Genomic DNA, 7,248 nt, shown 5'->3' with positions numbered 1-7,248 from the left:
AAAAAAAAAAAATAGGTAACCCCAAACCCCCATAAAATTTTTAAAAAAAAAAAAAAAAAAAAAAAAAAAAGAGAGAGAAGACTTTAGGAAAGTTAAGTTAGAAAGGATCATAAGAAAGAGACCAAAATGAAAATATTTCTTCTTTGGATTTAAAAATGTATCAGTTGGGGTGATGAATTTGTGGGCGCATTTGATGCTTTCGCTCAGGTCTGGACACAGGGTCCATCCTGTTGAAATGGTGATGTTCAGCTCAAAGGGAACAATGTGCTGGATTTACTTTAGTATGAACAAAGCCTTTGTCTGAGGTGCTCCCATACTGAACGGGGGTCCAGAGTCCATGAGCAGCTTTGAACTATCAGGTCAAAGACATCACAGAACCAACGCGCTGTTTCACATTCATCTCGTGTCTCACACAGGAGGTCCGTCACATTTGTCCTTTTGATTGTCCCGAGTTTCTTTAAAGCCATCCCTGGAACCATAGGTCATCCAAAGGCTTTTATGTAGAGAAAAACAAACCTTCTCTTCTTCTTCTTCTTCTTCTCCTCCTCGCTCTTCAGTTTAAGGGAAGAACTTCAGAGAGGCTGGCTGCTTCCACTTGTTAGCACGCCTCCCTGATGCAGCGAAGAACAACTGAATCAGCCCGTCAAATCCAATGAACAGGTTGAAAATAAAGCGAGCTTTAATTGGAACACAGAAAAGGGCTTTACGCATATCAACAGAAAGGTGGGCAAAGATATGAAACCTTCTGTCATAAAATATGCAAAGCAAGCCCACCGCAGAGAATAGGTAAAAAAAAAAACACAGATTCTTTTGATGTAAAGTCCTTTGGTTGTGCATGTCTTCATTCAACTAGCCTGTGGATGTTTTAACCTTCTGTAAAACTTGCTCCAGCGCCGCGCTCCCTCCCTCCCTACATCAGAGTAATGTGGATCTGCAGTTCTGCCAATGATTTTTATTTCATGAACACCATAGTTTTCTTTGCCAGGTTTTATGATCACCCACCAGAGCTTTGACTATTCTTTTTCAGTATCCTTTCATAACTGTTGCTAACAACATATCGGGAGGTGTGTTTTCTCTCACAACGCAGCAATGGTCTCAGCAGTGTTACACTTATTGTTCACCGCCTTTACTGAAATGTTCATACGAAATGGCTTTATTTTCCCCTCACAGACAGATGCTTCTTCTATTCGCAGTTTCAAGCTAAAAGGTAATACAAATGGGGCTAATAATCAATCAACCGTGGAACACGTATCCTCTGACTCCAGGCTATTACTGCTTGGGTGAGCCTGTGTGAGTTGGGCCATATCGACTCTGAGTTTTGATGATCCATTCTCAGATGAGAGGAAGCACATCAGAGCAACAAAGTGGGTGATGAAACAATTCTTTACATGCCAGAGCAAATAATTACAGAAAAGTTGTCTTCACCTCGTCTCCCCCCCGAGTTGCATCTCACCATGCGATCCTGCAAGGACCACTCGCAGCCATCTGACCACAGCTGGTCTAACGCAAGTAATCCTGCGGAGAAACTCACAATTGCTTAGTATTCATTGGGCATAACAAGGCCTTTGATGTAGCCAGCATTCTTTAATTTTTTTTTTTTTTTCTCACCAGGAGATTTAACATTTAATGAGACCTGACATAAGCCTGTTTAGAAAATGTGAATATTTCAGATAAAAGCAAATTGTGTTCACCGGACTCAACGCACTCCGAGGTGGTCAGAGATTCATTGTCACCTGTGTGCTCTCTGTCTGATGCAGCGCTGCAGCCTGAGCCTTTGTGTAATGGGGTATGGTCATTAAAACGGACCCATTTCAATCCCTCTTAATCAGCACCGCACGTGTCACGGGGAGAACAGAGCCTGAAGCAAGAAAACGAGTGCATAATTTATAACTGTAGGTCGGCCCATGCAATGAGTGCCTATTATCTCAACAAAGATACATTACTCTCATCATTCCTTATTTGCTTTATCTCTTGATTCACGGCTCTGTTTCCACGACAGCGCAGCAATTCTCTAGACGCCATTTCGACGTATGGAATTTGGCACACAATACGTGTTTACCCCACACACTTCAAGATGCATTTATGGCAAAGAAGAGTTGTTTTTCCCTCCCTTTTCTGCTTCTGTTGAACAATTCCTCTGTGAGTGTGAGTGTATGTAAGAGACACACATGAGTGTGAGGGAGCGAGGGAGAGTCTGCAGGAGAGTGTCACAGCGAGCTGTGACTCTGCAGGTGTTTAAACTGTGGTGATGTAATTGGTCACAAGGGGAATAGAAACAAGAGCTTCACAGTCCTTGATTTGATCCCTTGGTTATTGATTTCTCAGTCTGCTTCTAACAGAAATAATTGCCACATGTAATGTATTATTCAATTACAAGACACTGCTCTCAAGTTTGGGTTTGATGGTCCTTTTTGATTCACTGAGACCTATAGATAATTCAACACTGTCAGCCTATTAAGAGGCGCGAATATTAAAAGGTGTGCGTTAATCCTGCCTATTTATTAGCAACTGTGACATTCACCGGCTCTCAAAGTTTCCCATTTTTATCCTTTGTATAGTTGAAGGGAGTGAGCTTCACTTTGGCTCAGACATTCTCTTATTGTAAAGCTCATATGTCTTACATTGCGCTGTGAAACTTTTCAACATTTTCTTTGAAACTGAAGCGGAACAGGGCAAACTAGATCTGACAGCTTAAGACAGAATCCACAGCACAACAAAATGCATGGATACTTAAAAACTCATCATGTGTCAATTCTGAACTATTTTGATCATTGTTAAATGGAAAAAAATATGAATTTAAATATTAATAGCATTCTATTTACTGCTCTACATGAAACTGTATGCTTGAATATATATAGATGTTTCAGAGAACAAGTTGTGTTTTGTGTATTAAGGAGTTCTTTGAGGCATGTCCATAGATGCATAGGTGTGTGAGGAGGGAAATCTCATATTCCATCCTGGTGGAGACAGAAAACAGTGGAATGAGTACCGGATAGGGTTAAGTCATCCTTGGTAAGACACTGTCAATGTCCCAGACCTTGACTTAAGAATATTTGTCCATTCTAACCAAAATCTTCTGTAGTCTTCCTGATCTGTTTCTGTACTTTGCAGGTATTTTGGAAAAAAGCCCAGTTTTTGTTTTTGGTATTTCAGTGTTGCCTCATGTTTTCTTCATCACTCTTTTTATTGTGCCATGGTTGATGTATAGTGCTATGGAAAACTTTGAAATGTTTATCCTGACTGATACTTTTATGCAACGAGAACCACAGTCGTATCTCTTCCCGCTTTGGTTCTCCCTCGAGGTTACAAATGAGCAAATATGAGGGTTATTCTATCAGGGCAGTATAACTTAGCTCAAGTCAGATGTGGTATAACTCAAGCAAACACTAGCCCAGATTTTACCCCAGAATCTCTTTACAGTGAGGCAACAGTGCTGACTATCGGGACACAATTTAGTCTTGCCTTGTTAGTCTCCCGGTCCAAACCACATCCCTGTAATTTCATTTATATATTCCTTATTTTAAATGCACTAAAGTCTCCTGATGAATACTGACAAAATATGAAAGGTATTAATATTTCCTCTAAATTTTTGAGTTTTTGATTAAGTAGCTCAAAAGTTGGGCAGTGCTCATTCTTGCTACCACGTATCGCTCTGAGTCAGTCTGGGTTCCTCGGTGTGTTTTCATGACCCGTCTCGTCCCGGTTTTCCTCTGTGACATGATAGTTAAATGTGACCTTTACAGCTGAGCAGTTTCCGTTCTGCCGACAGGATAACAGTTATTGCTCCATTCAGCTAAAAGGAGGCATCAGGTCTTGTATTGAAAACACTACATCTTCATTCCTGCGCAGCACAGTGTGACACAGTTTTAATAATCAGCCATCCAACACTTGTTTACATCTTGCTTTCCAAATCATGTGCTGTTAATACCCACTCCTTTTAATATTTATCATCAGTCTTAATTGGTTTGATGTCGCTACATTGGTGCCGCTGTTGACTTGCTTGTTGAACTGGCCCCTCCGCCGGCTCAAAGTCTTTATTATCTTGACAATCGAGTCTGTTTCATTGAAGTTTCACTTTCCATTTTCATCAGAACGAGGCTGATTCTGTACGTCCAAAGGAGCCGTTGAGGAGTCTAACCCTGCAAGTGACCACAGGGGATGTACCCAGTCTGTATAAATTATCAGGGATATGAACCCGATCGAAGATGTTAATTGCGCCAATGGTTCGTTATGTGGGGAATTTTCATGCATATCATGCAATGATAATAAAAATGAATTTTTGAACAAAGGGATCTTAAAATAATATCAAGCCTATAGAGAATACCCACATCAAAAGGATAATTCAAAGCTTTGAAATTTATCTTTGTGGTCCGAAATATTAAGCATTAGCCTTGTGAATATTGTACTCAATTTAAATTTGTCAAAGGAAAAAACAAAAAAAACAAAACCAGAGTTAATTAACAGTTATTACAGGCCTTTTCTACTTAAATTTGACTTTCAAATATTAGCTCTCATATCTAAACTGTGCTTCTGGCATCTGCAAATTAGCTTAGTGAATCTCCTCTCATTAGGTCTCATTGAACCCATGGCAACCCACACTCACAATAAAATTAATAATTCAGCAGCATAAGATGCAATAAGTGTAGTCATTATATGACACTTTATTCACATTGTATTAACTTAATACATATCACCTTTGGTATTTAGTAAAAGCACAGGTTAGATCTTAATTCTGTGACGAAGTGATCATGAATATTTACATGTGAGTGTTTTAATAGCTTTCACTGGGGTTTGAGCTCTGCAATTTGGTTTTAAATCAGCTGGGGTTTCATCATTGTCTCATTAGCAGTCAACAAAAAAACCTATCACCTTCCACCCACTAAAAAAAAACTACGGGGCAATGTGTTTTAACCCATTAATCAATTATAAAATTAACCTAATGCTCTTCAATAAAAGGAACATTTAATCCTCTCTGTGGCAAAACAAATAAATAAATGATTTATCAAAACCTGCCTCTCAGTCCTCACACTTCTCTTTCCTCCACCCTTTTTCCCTCCCATCTCCATCCTCCTGCCATCTCTCTCTGTCAGCCGTGATATTACCGCTTGCCACTGATCAAACGCACCTGCCAAGCCCTGCTAACATTCCTGAGCATGTTCTCTAATTACCCACAAAGCCTTTGCACATTTATACTCCTAATAGGGGATTTTCACAAATCGGGGGCAGGGTTGTGCTACATTACAATGGTATTTATTTCCTCATTTGGGAGGAAATCTCCAGGGGTAATGCGCTCTACAAATGTTTGAAGGCAAACAAAGTTCTAATCCTTACACTAATGTGGTATTATGTTTTCCCTGTTGTATTCTTCATTTTAGAAATGCTAAACAACTGTACTTAAAAGACTCAGGGTCCCAGACAAATTCAACAAATTCAACAAATTCAACAAATTCAAAGATGTGATCAGATTTTAGAAACGTTTTAGATATTAGTTTTATCCTCATTCTAACAACCTACAGTCAAAGTCAGTTGATCATATAATACTTATAGACTTGTCCTCAGTCGGCATGTGGCCAAAAATAAAATGAAATATAGAAAAGAAAACTGGCTTTGGGTTTGTACAGACAAACATTCAGTATTGTCAAATACAGCTTACATTACAGTCAGATGCTCCTAAAGCGCACGCAGAAGCTTGTATATTACATGATATTAATAGGGATGTTATCTTCTGTCACAATAAAAACCATATGCGTGATGTGCTAATATTGCTATAGATCAGGGGTGTCCACAGTCGGTCCTCGAGGGCCGGCATCCTGCATGTTTTAGTTCTCTCCTTGGTTTAACGCACCTAGATCATATAATGGCTCATTAGAGACCTAAGGAGAACATTGACATGCTGAAAAGGTTGTTTCTACCACCAGGGAGAGAACTAAAACATGCAGGATGCCGGCCCTCGAGGACCGACTTTGGGAACCCCTTCTATAGATGGAAACTGCTACTTTGATTGTTCCAATGAGATCCACTGTTCTCCAAAAGCAAGGAGAACAGTGGATCTGAACAGTGGCCAGGATTTTTATTGCAAAATTAAATGAACCATTATTTGGGATGACAATTGGGCTTCAAAACCTGTGAAACCAATCAAATAAAAACAAGGTTATGAGAGATGTTTTAGGCTAAGTGGAGGATATAATAGAAGCAAGATCAAGCAAAAAAACAAACAAAAAAAGAAAACAACAGGATTTGTCTCTAAAGGAACAGGCCACACTACGCTGCAACTTTTCTGACTTCCTATTTGTGCTATCTGTGCTGCTATGGCAAACCTATCTTGTATGTAAACAAAATTAGTGGAGATTCAGTTTGATTTTTTTTAATTATCTTTTCACAGTTTTCACTTAATCCAGCCAGAATAGAAAGTGTTTTATTCTTGTCGCGTTATCTACAAATTAAACTTTCTGAATAAATGTGGGTTTCTTTATTCTTTAGCCTTGGAATTCACAGGTACTAATGATTTTACATATTTTGACATAGATATGTAAAATCATATGTTTTTGTTTAATTTCATTTCATTTTATTTATTTATTTTTCTATTTAAGCACAAAACAGTCTCATTTTCTTCCAATGAAGTTATTTGTTTTAGTCTACTGAATTTGTCAACTTCCAGAACTCTATGTGCAGTTTCCACATTATGGAAATCATACAGTCCCATATGAGAGGCTGTTCTAAGAAATGTACAAAATGAATATGTTCTATTAAAATATACAACTCTTTTCCTTGTGGCTAAAAAGAACTGATGCAAATAATGTAAACTGAGCTAAATAATTAATCTGTCGGCATATGATAACCTTCTAACTAGCTACTTTGAGGTGTTTGAGGCCATATAAATTGTTAGATGTAAACATTTATCTATCTAAATAAAAGTCCAACTGAGCCTTCACTCCAAGGACTCTGAGGTCTAGCTGCGGAGGGCTTCATCTGGGCCCAGTCAGTTTTTGTAAGCATCAAATATCATTTTTTGTCGACAGAGAGCATTCACTGGGGAGGGTGTTTACTGCCTTTCCATTTAAAAGAGAAACAAGTTTTTCCTTAAGCTTGCTGCTTTCTGCATGGTTAGTTCCCCAATGTTCCTCTAATGGAAGGCAACCCACTCTTCCTGTTCTGAGCAGCAGAAACAGCGATGTGCTACATAGAAAACAACAACCTGTTATGGAAGTGCTTGTCTCCTCAAAACAAACAACCTTTACTTTCACCCGA

Source organism: Poecilia latipinna, unplaced genomic scaffold (assembly GCF_001443285.1).
Source record: "Poecilia latipinna isolate Pla-1442-1.1 unplaced genomic scaffold, P_latipinna-1.0 Scaffold1206, whole genome shotgun sequence".
Lineage (NCBI taxonomy): Eukaryota > Metazoa > Chordata > Actinopteri > Cyprinodontiformes > Poeciliidae > Poecilia > Poecilia latipinna.
Note: the sequence above shows the minus strand (reverse complement) of the source record.